Source organism: Panulirus ornatus, chromosome 59 (genome assembly GCF_036320965.1).
Source record: "Panulirus ornatus isolate Po-2019 chromosome 59, ASM3632096v1, whole genome shotgun sequence".
In the NCBI taxonomy this organism is placed as follows: Eukaryota; Metazoa; Arthropoda; class Malacostraca; order Decapoda; family Palinuridae; genus Panulirus; species Panulirus ornatus.
Genome location: NC_092282.1, coordinates 26,002,222 through 26,018,710, shown reverse-complemented (window position 1 = coordinate 26,018,710; position 16,489 = coordinate 26,002,222). Strand labels below are relative to the sequence as shown.

At 42.8% G+C, this 16,489-nt stretch overlaps 1 protein-coding gene across 4 annotated transcripts in view; it reads left to right on the top strand.

Annotated features, from left to right (window-relative positions):
- cac (calcium voltage-gated channel subunit cacophony) overlaps positions 1 to 16,489 on the top strand; it is a 1,845,957-nt gene that overhangs the window by 1,041,648 nt on the left and 787,820 nt on the right. The gene's annotated exons all lie outside the window — the stretch shown is intronic.

Sequence of the window (16,489 nt, the reverse complement as noted above, 5' to 3'; positions counted from 1 at the left end):
ATAGGGTGTTTTGGTCGAGGTGGTGTGCAAAGTGAGAGGGTTAGGGAAAACGATTTGGTAAACAGAGAAGAGGTAGTGAAAGCTTTGCGGAAGATGAAAGCCGGCAAGGCAGCAGGTTTGGATGGTATTGCAGTGGAATTTATTAAAAAAGGGGGTGACTGTATTGTTGACTGGTTGGTAAGGTTATTTAATGTATGTATGACTCATGGTGAGGTGCCTGAGGATTGGAGGAATGCGTGCATAGTGCCATTGTACAAAGGAAAAGGGGATAAGAGTGAGTGCTCAAATTACAGAGGTATAAGTTTGTTGAGTATTCCTGGTAAATTGTATGGGAGGGTATTGATTGAGAGGGTGAAGGCATGTACAGAGCATCAGATTGGGGAAGAGCAGTGTGGTTTCAGAAGTGGTAGAGGATGTGTGGATCAGGTGTTTGCTTTGAAGAATGTATGTGAGAAATACTTAGAAAAGCAAATGGATTTGTATGTAGCATTTATGGATCTGGAGAAGGCATATGATAGAGTTGATAGAGATGCTCTGTGGAAGGTATTAAGAATATATGGTGTGGGAGGCAAGTTGTTAGAAGCAGTGAAAAGTTTTTATCGAGGATGTAAGGCATGTGTACGTGTAGGAAGAGAGGAAAGTGATTGGTTCTCAGTGAATGTAGGTTTGCGGCAGGGGTGTGTGATGTCTCCATGGTTGTTTAATTTGTTTATGGATGGGGTTGTTAGGGAGGTAAAGGCAAGAGTTTTGGAAAGAGGGGCAAGTATGAAGTCTGTTGGGGATGAGAGAGCTTGGGAAGTGAGTCAGTTGTTGTTCGCTGATGATACAGCGCTGGTGGCTGATTCATGTGAGAAACTGCAGAAGCTGGTGACGGAGTTTGATAAAGTGTGTGGAAGAAGAAAGTTAAGAGTAAATGTGAATAAGAGCAAGGTTATTAGGTACAGTAGGGTTGAGGGTCAAGTAAATTGGGAGGTGAGTTTGAATGGAGAAAAACTGGAGGAAGTGAAGTGTTTTAGATATCTGGGAGTGGATCTGTCAGCGGATGGAACCATGGAAGCGGAAGTGGATCATAGGGTGGGGGAGGGGGCGAAAATTCTGGGAGCCTTGAAGAATGTGTGGAAGTCGAGAACATTATCTCGGAAAGCAAAAATGGGTATGTTTGAAGGAATAGTGGTTCCAACAATGTTGTATGGTTGCGAGGCGTGGGCTATGGATAGAGTTGTGCACAGGAGGATGGATGTGCTGGAAATGAGATGTCTGAGGACAATGTGTGGTGTGAGGTGGTTTGATCGAGTAAGTAACGTAAGGGTGAGAGAGATGTGTGGAAATAAAAAGAGCGTGGTTGAGAGAGCAGTAGAGGGTGTTTTGAAATGGTTTGGGCACATGGAGAGAATGAGTGAGGAAAGGTTGACCAAGAGGATATATGTGTCGGAGGTGGAGGGAACGAGGAGAAGAGGGAGACCAAATTGGAGGTGGAAAGATGGAGTGAAAAAGATTTTGTGTGATCGGGGCCTGAACTTGCAGGAGGGTGAAAGGAGGGCAAGGAATAGAGTGAATTGGAGCAATGTGGTATACCGGGGTTGACGTGCTGTCAGTGGATTGAATCAAGACATGTGAAGCGTCTGGGGTAAACCATGGAAAGCTGTGTAGGTATGTATATTTGCGTGTGTGGACGTATGTATATACATGTGTATGGGGGGGGGTTGGGCCATTTCTTTCGTCTGTTTCCTTGCGCTACCTCGCAAACGCGGGAGACAGCGACAAAGTATAAAAAAAAAAAAAAAAAAAAAAAAAAATATATATATATATATATATATATATATATATATATATAGATGTTTGTGTAAATAAATTATACATTTCCCTTTTCCATAGCCAGAGGTTGAACCATTATGTGACATTCATTTTTTCATTTCATTTCAAGCTAGAAGTTGCAGTTTTCTAAATTGTTTCTTACATTTTTCATATGTATATATATGTATATGTGTGTGTGTGTGTATATGTGCGTATGTATGTGTATGTGTATATATACATATATACACATATATGTGTATATATATGTATATTATCCCTGGGGATAGGGGTGAAAGAATACTTCCCACGCATTCCTTGCGTGTCGTAGAAGGCGACTAGAGGGGACGGGAGCGGGGGGCCAGAAATCCTCCCCTCCTTGTATTTTTTAACTTTCTAAAATGGGAAACAGAAGAAAGAGTCACGCGGGGAGTGCTCATCCTCCTCGAAGGCTCAGACTGGGGTGTCTAAATGTGTGTGGATGTAACCAAGATGTGAAAAAAGGAGAGATAGGTAGTATGTTTGAGGAAAGGAACCTGGATGTTTTGGCTCTGAGTGAAACGAAGCTCAAGGGTAAAGGGGAAGAGTGGTTTGGAAATGTCTTGGGAGTAAAGTCAGGGGTTAGTGAGAGGACAAGAGCAAGGGAAGGAGTAGCAATACTCCTGAAACATGAGTTTTGGGAGTATGTGATAGAATGTAAGAAAGTAAATTCTCGATTAATATGGGTAAAACTGAAAGTTGATGTAGAGAGATGGGTGATTATTGGTGCATATGCACCTGGGCATGAGAAGAAAGATCATGAGAGGCAAGTGTTTTGGGAGCAGCTGAATGAGTGTGTTAGTGGTTTTGATGCACGAGACCGGGTTATAGTGATGGGTGATTTGAATGCAAAGGTGATTAATGTGGCAGTTGAGGGAATAATTGGTATACATGGGGTGTTGTAAATGGAAATGGTGAAGAGCTTGTAGATTTATGTGCTGAAAAAGGACTGGTGATTGGGAATACCTGGTTTAAAAAGCGAGATATACATAAGTATACATATGTAAGTAGGAGAGATGGCCAGAGAGTTATTGGATTACGTGTTAATTGACAGGCGCGCGAAAGAGAGACTTTTGGATGTTAATGTGCTGAGAGGTGCAACTGGAGGGATGTCTGATCATTATCTTGTGGAGGCTAAGGTGAAGATTTGTATGGGTTTTCAGAAAAGAAGAGTGAATGTTGGGGTGAAGAGGGTGGTGAGAGTAAGTGAGCTTGGGAAGGAGACTTGTGTGAGGAAGTACCAGGAGAGACTGAGTACAGAATGGAAAAAGGTGAGAACAATGGAAGTAAGGGGAGTGGGGGAGGAATGGGATGTATTTAGGGAATCAGTGATGGAGTGCGCAAAAGATGCTTGTGGCATGAGAAGAGTGGGAGGTGGGTTGATTAGAAAGGGTAGTGAGTGGTGGGATGAAGAAGTAAGATTATTAGTGAAAGAGAAGAGAGAGGCATTTGGACGATTTTTGCAGGGAAAAAATGCAATTGAGTGGGAGATGTATAAAAGAAAGAGACAGGAGGTCAAGAGAAAGGTGCAAGAGGTGAAAAAGAGGGCAAATGAGAGTTGGGGTGAGAGAGTATCATTAAATTTTAGGGAGAATAAAAAGATGTTCTGGAAGGAGGTAAATAAAGTGCGTAAGACAAGGGAGCAAATGGGAACTTCAGTGAAGGGCGCAAATGGGGAGGTGATAACAAGTAGTGGTGATGTGAGAAGGAGATGGAGTGAGTATTTTGAAGGTTTGTTGAATGTGTTTGATGATAAAGTGGCAGATATAGGATGTTTTGGTCGAGGTGGTGTGCAAAGTGAGAGGGTTAGGGAAAATGATTTGGTAAACAGAGAAGAGGTACTAAAAGATTTGCGGAAGATGAAAGCCGGCAAGGCAGCAGGTTTGGATGGTATTGCAGTGGAATTTATTAAAAAAGGGGGTGACTGTATTATTGACTTGTTGGTAAGGTTATTTAATGTATGTATGACTCATGGTGAGGTGCCTGAGGATTGGTGGAATGCATGCATAGTGCCATTGTACAAAGGCAAAGGGGATAAGAGTGAGTGCTCAATTACAGAGGTATAAGTTTGTTGAGTATTCCTGGTAAATTATATGGGAGGATATTGATTGAGAGGGTGAAGGCATGTACAGAGCATCAGATTGGGGAAGAGCAGTGTGGTTTCAGAAGTGGTAGCGGATGTGTGGATCAGGTGTTTGCTTTGAAGAATGTATGTGAGAAATACTTAGAAAAGCAAATGGATTTGTATGTAGCGTTTATGGATCTGGAGAAGGCATATGATAGAGTTGATAGAGATGCTCTGTGGAAGGTATTAAGAATATATGGTGTGGGAGGCAAGTTGTTAGAAGCAGTGAAAAGTTTTTATCGAGGATGTAAGGCATGTGTACGTGTAGGAAGAGAGGAAAGTGATTGGTTCTCAGTGAATGTAGGGTTGCGGCAGGGGTGTGTGATGTCTCCATGGTTGTTTAATTTGTTTATGGATGGGGTTGTTAGGGAGGTAAATGCAAGAGTTTTGGAAAGAGGGGCAAGCATGATGTCTGTTGGGGATGAGAGAGCTTGGGAAGTGAGTCAGTTGTTGTTGGCTGATGATACAGCGCTGGTGGCTGATTCATGTGAAAAACTGCAGAAGCTGGTGACTGAGTTTGGTAAAGTGTGTGAAAGAAGAAAGTTAAGAGTAAATGTGAATAAGAGCAAGGTTATTAGGTACAGTAGGGTTGAGAGTCAAGTCAATTGGGAGGTAAGTTTGAATGGAGAAAAACTGGAGGAAGTAAAGTGTTTTAGATATCTGGGAGTTGATCTGGCAGCAGATGGAACCATGGAAGTGGAAGTGGATCATAGGGTGGGGGAGGGGGCGAAAATCCTGGGAGCCTTGAAGAATGTGTGGAAGTCGAGAACATTATCTCGGAAAGCAAAAATGGGTATGTTTGAAGGAATAGTGGTTCCAACAATGTTGTATGGTTGCGAGGCATGGGCTATGGATAGAGTTGCGCACAGGAGGATGGATGTGCTGGAAATGAAATGTTTGAGGACAATGTGTGGTGTGAGGTGGTTTGATCGAGTAAGTAGTGTAAGGGTAAGAGAGATGTGTGGAAATAAAAAGAGCGTGGTTGAGAGAGCAGAAGAGGGTGTATTGAAATGGTTTGGTCACATGGAGAGAATGAGTGAGGAAAGATTGACAAGAGGATATATGTGTCAGAGGTGGAGGGAACAAGGAGAAGTGGGAGACCAGATTGGAGGTGGAAGAATGGAGCGAAAAAGATTTTGAGCAATTGAGGCTTGAACATATAGGAGTGTGAAAGGCGTGCAAGGAATAGAGTGAATTGGAACGATGTATACCAGGGTCGACGTTCTGTCAGTGGATTGAACCAGGGTATGTGAAGCATCTGGGGTAAACCATGGAAACTTTTGTGGGGTCTCGATGTGGAAAGGGAGCTGTGGTTTCAGTACGTTACACATGACAGGTAGAGAATGAGTGTGAATGAATATGGCCTTTGTTGTCTTTCCTAGTGCTACCTTGCACTCACGCGGGGGGATGCTATTTTGTGCATGGTAGGGTGGTCACAGGAATGGATGAAGGCAGCAAGTGTGGATGTGTACTCTGTGTATATATGTATATGTCTGTGTATGTATATGTATGTATACATTGAAATATATAGGTATGTACAAGTGCGTGTGTGAGCGTGTGTGTATATACTTTTGTATGTGTGTTGGCTGGGCCATTCTTTCGTCTCTTTCCTTATGCTACCTTGCTAACGCGTGAGACAGCAACCTAGTATAATAGATACAAAAAAGTATATATGTGTGTCTGTGTAGGTATATGTATGTGTACGTTGATATGTATATATATATATATATATATATATATATATATATATATATAAATATATATATGTTGGGGTGAAGAAGGTGGTGAGAGTAAGTGAGCTTGGGAAGGAGACCTGTGTGAGGAAGTACCAGGAGAGACTGTGTACAGAATGGAAAAAGGTGAGAACAATGGAAGTAAGGGGAGTGGGGGAGGAATGGGATGTATTTAGGGAGTCAGTGATGGATTGCGCAAAAGATGCTTGTGGCATGAGAAGAGTGGGAGGTGGGTTGATTAGAAAGGGTAGTGAGTGGTGGGATGAAGAAGTAAGAGTATTAGTGAAAGAGAAGAGAGAGGCATTTGGACGATTTTTGCAGGGAAAAAATGCAATTGAGTGGGAGATGTATAAAAGAAAGAGACAGGAGGTCAAGAGAAAGGTGCAAGAGGTGAAAAAAAGGGCAAATGAGAGTTGGGGTGAGAGAGTGTCATTAAATTTTAGGGAAAATAAAAAGATGTTCTGGAAGGAGGTAAATAAAGTGCGTAAGACAAGGGAGCAAATGGGAACTTTAGTGAAGGGCGCAAATGGGGAGGTGATAACAAGTAGTGGTGATGTGAGAAGGAGATGGAGTGAGTATTTTGAAGGTTTGTTGAATGTGTCTGATGATAGAGTGGCAGATATAGGGTGTTTTGGTCGAGGTGGTGTGCAAAGTGAGAGGGTTAGGGAAAACGATTTGGTAAACAGAGAAGAGGTAGTGAAAGCTTTGCGGAAGATGAAAGCCGGCAAGGCAGCAGGTTTGGATGGTATTGCAGTGGAATTTATTAAAAAAGGGGGTGACTGTATTGTTGACTGGTTGGTAAGGTTATTTAATGTATGTATGACTCATGGTGAGGTGCCTGAGGATTGGAGGAATGCGTGCATAGTGCCATTGTACAAAGGAAAAGGGGATAAGAGTGAGTGCTCAAATTACAGAGGTATAAGTTTGTTGAGTATTCCTGGTAAATTGTATGGGAGGGTATTGATTGAGAGGGTGAAGGCATGTACAGAGCATCAGATTGGGGAAGAGCAGTGTGGTTTCAGAAGTGGTAGAGGATGTGTGGATCAGGTGTTTGCTTTGAAGAATGTATGTGAGAAATACTTAGAAAAGCAAATGGATTTGTATGTAGCATTTATGGATCTGGAGAAGGCATATGATAGAGTTGATAGAGATGCTCTGTGGAAGGTATTAAGAATATATGGTGTGGGAGGCAAGTTGTTAGAAGCAGTGAAAAGTTTTTATCGAGGATGTAAGGCATGTGTACGTGTAGGAAGAGAGGAAAGTGATTGGTTCTCAGTGAATGTAGGTTTGCGGCAGGGGTGTGTGATGTCTCCATGGTTGTTTAATTTGTTTATGGATGGGGTTGTTAGGGAGGTAAAGGCAAGAGTTTTGGAAAGAGGGGCAAGTATGAAGTCTGTTGGGGATGAGAGAGCTTGGGAAGTGAGTCAGTTGTTGTTCGCTGATGATACAGCGCTGGTGGCTGATTCATGTGAGAAACTGCAGAAGCTGGTGACGGAGTTTGATAAAGTGTGTGGAAGAAGAAAGTTAAGAGTAAATGTGAATAAGAGCAAGGTTATTAGGTACAGTAGGGTTGAGGGTCAAGTAAATTGGGAGGTGAGTTTGAATGGAGAAAAACTGGAGGAAGTGAAGTGTTTTAGATATCTGGGAGTGGATCTGTCAGCGGATGGAACCATGGAAGCGGAAGTGGATCATAGGGTGGGGGAGGGGGCGAAAATTCTGGGAGCCTTGAAGAATGTGTGGAAGTCGAGAACATTATCTCGGAAAGCAAAAATGGGTATGTTTGAAGGAATAGTGGTTCCAACAATGTTGTATGGTTGCGAGGCGTGGGCTATGGATAGAGTTGTGCACAGGAGGATGGATGTGCTGGAAATGAGATGTCTGAGGACAATGTGTGGTGTGAGGTGGTTTGATCGAGTAAGTAACGTAAGGGTGAGAGAGATGTGTGGAAATAAAAAGAGCGTGGTTGAGAGAGCAGTAGAGGGTGTTTTGAAATGGTTTGGGCACATGGAGAGAATGAGTGAGGAAAGGTTGACCAAGAGGATATATGTGTCGGAGGTGGAGGGAACGAGGAGAAGAGGGAGACCAAATTGGAGGTGGAAAGATGGAGTGAAAAAGATTTTGTGTGATCGGGGCCTGAACTTGCAGGAGGGTGAAAGGAGGGCAAGGAATAGAGTGAATTGGAGCAATGTGGTATACCGGGGTTGACGTGCTGTCAGTGGATTGAATCAAGACATGTGAAGCGTCTGGGGTAAACCATGGAAAGCTGTGTAGGTATGTATATTTGCGTGTGTGGACGTATGTATATACATGTGTATGGGGGGGGGGTTGGGCCATTTCTTTCGTCTGTTTCCTTGCGCTACCTCGCAAACGCGGGAGACAGCGACAAAGTATAAAAAAAAAAAAAAAAAAAAAAAAAAATATATATATATATATATATATATATATATATATATATATAGATGTTTGTGTAAATAAATTATACATTTCCCTTTTCCATAGCCAGAGGTTGAACCATTATGTGACATTCATTTTTTCATTTCATTTCAAGCTAGAAGTTGCAGTTTTCTAAATTGTTTCTTACATTTTTCATATGTATATATATGTATATGTGTGTGTGTGTGTATATGTGCGTATGTATGTGTATGTGTATATATATGTATATATATGTATATTATCCCTGGGGATAGGGGTGAAAGAATACTTCCCACGCATTCCTTGCGTGTCGTAGAAGGCGACTAGAGGGGACGGGAGCGGGGGGCCAGAAATCCTCCCCTCCTTGTATTTTTTAACTTTCTAAAATGGGAAACAGAAGAAAGAGTCACGCGGGGAGTGCTCATCCTCCTCGAAGGCTCAGACTGGGGTGTCTAAATGTGTGTGGATGTAACCAAGATGTGAAAAAAGGAGAGATAGGTAGTATGTTTGAGGAAAGGAACCTGGATGTTTTGGCTCTGAGTGAAACGAAGCTCAAGGGTAAAGGGGAAGAGTGGTTTGGAAATGTCTTGGGAGTAAAGTCAGGGGTTAGTGAGAGGACAAGAGCAAGGGAAGGAGTAGCAATACTCCTGAAACATGAGTTTTGGGAGTATGTGATAGAATGTAAGAAAGTAAATTCTCGATTAATATGGGTAAAACTGAAAGTTGATGTAGAGAGATGGGTGATTATTGGTGCATATGCACCTGGGCATGAGAAGAAAGATCATGAGAGGCAAGTGTTTTGGGAGCAGCTGAATGAGTGTGTTAGTGGTTTTGATGCACGAGACCGGGTTATAGTGATGGGTGATTTGAATGCAAAGGTGATTAATGTGGCAGTTGAGGGAATAATTGGTATACATGGGGTGTTGTAAATGGAAATGGTGAAGAGCTTGTAGATTTATGTGCTGAAAAAGGACTGGTGATTGGGAATACCTGGTTTAAAAAGCGAGATATACATAAGTATACATATGTAAGTAGGAGAGATGGCCAGAGAGTTATTGGATTACGTGTTAATTGACAGGCGCGCGAAAGAGAGACTTTTGGATGTTAATGTGCTGAGAGGTGCAACTGGAGGGATGTCTGATCATTATCTTGTGGAGGCTAAGGTGAAGATTTGTATGGGTTTTCAGAAAAGAAGAGTGAATGTTGGGGTGAAGAGGGTGGTGAGAGTAAGTGAGCTTGGGAAGGAGACTTGTGTGAGGAAGTACCAGGAGAGACTGAGTACAGAATGGAAAAAGGTGAGAACAATGGAAGTAAGGGGAGTGGGGGAGGAATGGGATGTATTTAGGGAATCAGTGATGGAGTGCGCAAAAGATGCTTGTGGCATGAGAAGAGTGGGAGGTGGGTTGATTAGAAAGGGTAGTGAGTGGTGGGATGAAGAAGTAAGATTATTAGTGAAAGAGAAGAGAGAGGCATTTGGACGATTTTTGCAGGGAAAAAATGCAATTGAGTGGGAGATGTATAAAAGAAAGAGACAGGAGGTCAAGAGAAAGGTGCAAGAGGTGAAAAAGAGGGCAAATGAGAGTTGGGGTGAGAGAGTATCATTAAATTTTAGGGAGAATAAAAAGATGTTCTGGAAGGAGGTAAATAAAGTGCGTAAGACAAGGGAGCAAATGGGAACTTCAGTGAAGGGCGCAAATGGGGAGGTGATAACAAGTAGTGGTGATGTGAGAAGGAGATGGAGTGAGTATTTTGAAGGTTTGTTGAATGTGTTTGATGATAAAGTGGCAGATATAGGATGTTTTGGTCGAGGTGGTGTGCAAAGTGAGAGGGTTAGGGAAAATGATTTGGTAAACAGAGAAGAGGTACTAAAAGATTTGCGGAAGATGAAAGCCGGCAAGGCAGCAGGTTTGGATGGTATTGCAGTGGAATTTATTAAAAAAGGGGGTGACTGTATTATTGACTTGTTGGTAAGGTTATTTAATGTATGTATGACTCATGGTGAGGTGCCTGAGGATTGGTGGAATGCATGCATAGTGCCATTGTACAAAGGCAAAGGGGATAAGAGTGAGTGCTCAATTACAGAGGTATAAGTTTGTTGAGTATTCCTGGTAAATTATATGGGAGGATATTGATTGAGAGGGTGAAGGCATGTACAGAGCATCAGATTGGGGAAGAGCAGTGTGGTTTCAGAAGTGGTAGCGGATGTGTGGATCAGGTGTTTGCTTTGAAGAATGTATGTGAGAAATACTTAGAAAAGCAAATGGATTTGTATGTAGCGTTTATGGATCTGGAGAAGGCATATGATAGAGTTGATAGAGATGCTCTGTGGAAGGTATTAAGAATATATGGTGTGGGAGGCAAGTTGTTAGAAGCAGTGAAAAGTTTTTATCGAGGATGTAAGGCATGTGTACGTGTAGGAAGAGAGGAAAGTGATTGGTTCTCAGTGAATGTAGGGTTGCGGCAGGGGTGTGTGATGTCTCCATGGTTGTTTAATTTGTTTATGGATGGGGTTGTTAGGGAGGTAAATGCAAGAGTTTTGGAAAGAGGGGCAAGCATGATGTCTGTTGGGGATGAGAGAGCTTGGGAAGTGAGTCAGTTGTTGTTGGCTGATGATACAGCGCTGGTGGCTGATTCATGTGAAAAACTGCAGAAGCTGGTGACTGAGTTTGGTAAAGTGTGTGAAAGAAGAAAGTTAAGAGTAAATGTGAATAAGAGCAAGGTTATTAGGTACAGTAGGGTTGAGAGTCAAGTCAATTGGGAGGTAAGTTTGAATGGAGAAAAACTGGAGGAAGTAAAGTGTTTTAGATATCTGGGAGTTGATCTGGCAGCGGATGGAACCATGGAAGTGGAAGTGGATCATAGGGTGGGGGAGGGGGCGAAAATCCTGGGAGCCTTGAAGAATGTGTGGAAGTCGAGAACATTATCTCGGAAAGCAAAAATGGGTATGTTTGAAGGAATAGTGGTTCCAACAATGTTGTATGGTTGCGAGGCATGGGCTATGGATAGAGTTGCGCACAGGAGGATGGATGTGCTGGAAATGAAATGTTTGAGGACAATGTGTGGTGTGAGGTGGTTTGATCGAGTAAGTAGTGTAAGGGTAAGAGAGATGTGTGGAAATAAAAAGAGCGTGGTTGAGAGAGCAGAAGAGGGTGTTTTGAAATGGTTTGGTCACATGGAGAGAATGAGTGAGGAAAGATTGACCAAGAGGATATATGTGTCGGAGGTGGAGGGAACGAGGAGAAGTGGGAGACCAAATTGGAGGTGGAAAGATGGAGTGAAAAAGATTTTGAGTGATCGGGGCCTGAACATGCAGGAGAGTGAAAGGCGGGCAAGGAATAGAGTGAATTGGATCAATGTGGTATACCGAGGTCGACGTGCTGTCAATGGATTGAATCAGGGCGTGTGAAGCGTCTGGGGTAAACCATGGAAAGTTGTGTGGGGCCTGGATGTGGAAAGGGAGCTGTGGTTTCGGGCATTATTGCGTGACAGCTGGAGACTGAGTGTGAACGAATGGGGCCTTTGTTGTCTTTTCCTAGTGCTACCTCACAAACATGAGGGGGGAGGGGGATGTCATTCCATGTGTGGCGGGGTGGCGATGGGAATGAATAAAGGCAGACTGTGTGAATTGTGTGCATGTGTATATATGTATATGTCTGTGTGTGTATATATATGTGTACATTGAGATGTATGGGTATGTATATTTGCGTGTGTGGACGTGTATGTACATACATGTGTAGGGGGGTGGGTTGGGCCATTTCTTTCATCTGTTTCCTTGCGCTACCTCGCAAACGCGGGAGACAGCGACAAAGTAAAATGAATAAATACCGGCAAGTGGCCATGATGGGCCCAACTCCAACTCCAGGCCCCACACATGTTTACATGTCCACGTCACCAATGATGAGCAACATACTCAAAGACCGGCTGGCTCGCACTCCAAACACTCCCTCATCCTCCGCAAAGGGGATGGGGGAGGCCAAGGTTCCCAGCCCATTCTCAACACCAGTTCATGGCAACCCAACCTTCAACCCACAGAAGATGGGCACTGGGAAAGGAGGGACAGAACTCTATACACAGACCAGCAGATTATGAGGGGCTTAGGGAAGTCTCTGTTGCTGCTGCGCACATCAGTGTCCTGCAAGGAGGGTTGACTCTTCAACCAAGCACCATCAAGCGCTCTTCCCCCTCACCCACCCACCCACACACAGAGGTTGAGCCAGACAGACAGACAAGACAGCTGAGGAAGCTTTAAACTTAAGCTGTGCAGGGCAGCCATGGTCACAGCTTAAGCGTCGTGTCATGAGAAGAACCATCATAATGGAGTTGCAGGGACTGTGATCCTCGCTTTGGTTACAAAAATGTTCTTCCGCCCACCAGTGATGCTACTACGTTTGTGAATCAAGAACCATTGCAACACAAACCTCGCCAGGTGGTAGAGTGACCCGCAGTGTATTGAGACAGACTTCCCCAGAACTTTTTTAAAAGGGAAGTAAATGTTTATAGTTGTGTTACTGGAGTGATAGTTTTGATACATGGTGCTCTGACAAGAAAATAGTGAAATTGGAAAAAATTGTAGCTTAGACATTTAAGCTTATTCTTTCATTGAAATGTGAACAAAGGGAGTTTTTTTTTTTCAAAGTGATAGAGATGGAAAGCAAAAAGGTGTTTTTCAGAAATGTACTGGAAAGGTTTAGGTCCAGATAAATTTTTGGTCTGTCAAGGCTTTATTATGGCGGATGACCAACTGCCTACCCTCATGTATCCAAGATATGGTTGTACTTTGTGTAATGAAGACAATTGAGAAACATCATAAGACAATATTCCTGTTTCATGATGAGAGAAGTGGACCAGGCAGTATGATGCAGTGGTTAAATTGATGAAAACTACTATTGACATTTGTGTAAATAAATTATACATTATGTGACATTCATTTTTCATTTCATTTCAAGCTAGAAGATTCAGTTTTCTAAATGATTTCTTACATTTTTCATATGTATATATATATATGTATGTGTGTATATGTGCGTATGTATGTATGTATATATATATATATATATATATATATATATATATATATATATATATATATATATATATATATATATACATACATACATACGCACATATACACACATACATATATGTGCAAAGTGAGAGGGTTAGGGAAAATGATTTGGTAAACAGAGAAGAGGTAGTAAAAGCTTTGCGGAAGATGAAAGCCGGCAAGGCAGCAGGTTTGGATGGTATTGCTGTGGAATTTATTAAAAAAGGGGGTGACTGTATTGTTGACTGGTTGGTAAGGTTATTTAATGTATGTATGACTCATGGTGAGGTGCCTGAGGATTGGCGGAATGCGTGCATAGTGCCATTGTACAAAGGCAAAGGGGATAAGAGTGAGTGCTCAAATTACAGAGGTATAAGTTTGTTGAGTATTCCTGGTAAATTATATGGGAGGGTATTGATTGAGAGGGTGAAGGCATGTACAGAGCATCAGATTGGGGAAGAGCAGTGTGGTTTCAGAAGTGGTAGAGGATGTGTGGATCAGGTGTTTGCTTTGAAGAATGTATGTGAGAAATACTTAGAAAAGCAAATGGATTTGTATGTAGCATTTATGGATCTGGAGAAGGCATATGATAGAGTTGATAGAGATGCTCTGTGGAAGGTATTAAGAATATATGGTGTGGGAGGCAAGTTGTTAGAAGCAGTGAAAAGTTTTTATCGAGGATGTAAGGCATGTGTACGTGTAGGAAGAGAGGAAAGTGATTGGTTCTCAGTGAATGTAGGTTTGCGGCAGGGGTGTGTGATGTCTCCATGGTTGTTTAATTTGTTTATGGATGGGGTTGTTAGGGAGGTAAATGCAAGAGTCTTGGAAAGAGGGGCAAGTATGAAGTCTGTTGGGGATGAGAGAGCTTGGGAAGTGAGTCAGCTGTTGTTCGCTGATGATACAGCGCTGGTGGCGGATTCATGTGAGAAACTGCAGAAGCTGGTGACGGAGTTTGGTAAAGTGTGTGGAAGAAGAAAGTTAAGAGTAAATGTGAATAAGAGCAAGGTTATTAGGTACAGTAGGGTTGAGGGTCAAGTCAATTGGGAGGTGAGTTTGAATGGTGAAAAACTGGAGGAAGTGAAGTGTTTTAGATATCTGGGAGTGGATCTGTCAGCGGATGGAACCATGGAAGCGGAAGTGGATCATAGGGTGGGGGAGGGGGCGAAAATTTTGGGAGCCTTGAAAAATGTGTGGAAGTCGAGAACATTATCCCGGAAAGCAAAAATGGGTATGTTTGAAGGAATAGTAGTTCCAACAATGTTGTATGGTTGCGAGGCGTGGGCTATGGATAGAGTTGTGCGCAGGAGGATGGATGTGCTGGAAATGAGATGTTTGAGGACAATGTGTGGTGTGAGGTGGTTTGATCGAGTAAGTAACGTAAGGGTAAGAGAGATGTGTGGAAATAAAAAGAGCGTGGTTGAGAGAGCAGAAGAGGGTGTTTTAAAATGGTTTGGGCACATGGAGAGAATGAGTGAGGAAAGATTGACCAAGAGGATATATGTGTCGGAGGTGGAGGGAACGAGGAGAAGAGGGAGACCAAATTGGAGGTGGAAAGATGGAGTGAAAAAGATTTTGTGTGATCGGGGCCTGAACATGCAGGAGGGTGAAAGGAGGGCAAGGAATAGAGTGAATTGGAGCGATGTGGTATACAGGGGTTGACGTGCTGTCAGTGGATTGAATCAAGGCATGTGAAGCGTCCGGGGTAAACCATGGAAAGCTGTGTAGGTATGTATATTTGTGTGTGTGGACGTGTGTATGTACATGTGTATGGGGGGGGTTGGGCCATTTCTTTCGTCTGTTTCCTTGCGCTACCTCGCAAACGCGGGAGACAGCGACAAAGTATAAAAAAAAAAAAAAAAAAAATATATATATATATATATATATATATATATTATCCCTGGGGATAGGGGTGAAAGAATACTTCCCATGCATTCCTCGCGTGTCGTAGAAGGCGACTAGAGGGGACAGGAGCGGGGGGCCAGAAATCCTCCCCTCCTTGTATTTTTAACTTTCTAAAATGGGAAACAGAAGAAGGAATCACGCAGGGAGTGCTCATCCTCCTCGAAGGCTCAGACTGGGTGTCTAAATGTGTGTGGATGTAACCAAGATGTGAAAAAAGGAGAGATAGGTAGTATGTTTAAGGAAAGAAACCTGGATGTTTTGGCTCTGAGTGAAACGAAGCTCAAGGGTAAAGGGGAAGAGTGGTTTGGGAATGTCTTGGGAGTAAAGTCAGGGGTTAGTGAGAGGACAAGAGCAAGGGAAGGAGTAGCAGTACTCCTGAAACAGGAGTTGTGGGAGTATGTGATAGAATGTAAGAAAGTAAATTCTCGATTAATATGGGTAAAACTGAAAGTTGATGGATAGAGATGGGTGATTATTGGTGCATATGCACCTGGGCATGAGAAGAAAGATCATGAGAGGCAAGTGTTTTGGGAGCAGCTGAATGAGTGTGTTAGTGGTTTTGATGCACGCGACCGGGTTACAGTGATGGGTGATTTAAATGCAAAGGTGAGTAATGTGGCAGTTGAGGGAATAATTGGTATACATGGGGTATTCAGTGTTGTAAATGGAAATGGTGAAGAGCTTGTAGATTTATGTGCTGAAAAAGGACTGGTGATTGGGAATACCTGGTTTAAAAAGCGAGATATACATAAATATACGTATGTAAGTAGGAGAGATGGCCAGAGAGCATTATTGGATTACGTGTTAATTGACAGGCGCGCGAAAGAGAGACTTTTGGATGTTAATGTGCTGAGAGGTGCAACTGGAGGGATGTCTGATCATTATCTTGTGGAGGCTAAGGTGAAGATTTGTATGGGTTTTCAGAAAAGAAGAGTGAATGTTGGGATGAAGAGGGTGGTGAGAGTAAGTGAGCTTGGGAAGGAGACTTGTGTGAGGAAGTACCAGGAGAGACTGAGTACAGAATGGAAAAAGGTGAGAACAATGGAAGTAAGGGGAGTGGGGGAGGAATGGAATGTATTTAGGGAATCAGTGTTGGATTGCGCAAAAGATGCTTGTGGCATGAGAAGAGTGGGAGGTGGGTTGATTAGAAAGGGTAGTGAGTGGTGGGATGAAGAAGTAAGATTATTAGTGAAAGAGAAGAGAGAGGCATTTGGACGATTTTTGCAGGGAAAAATGCAATTGAGTGGGAGATGTATAAAAGAAAGAGACAGGAGGTCAAGAGAAAGGTGCAAGAGGTGAAAAAGAGGGCAAATGAGAGTTGGGGTGAGAGAGTATCATTAAATTTTAGGGAGAATAAAAAGATGTTCTGGAAGGTGGTAAATGAAGTGCGTAAGACAAGGGAGCAAATGGGAACTTCATTGAAGGGCGCAAATGGGGAGGTGATAA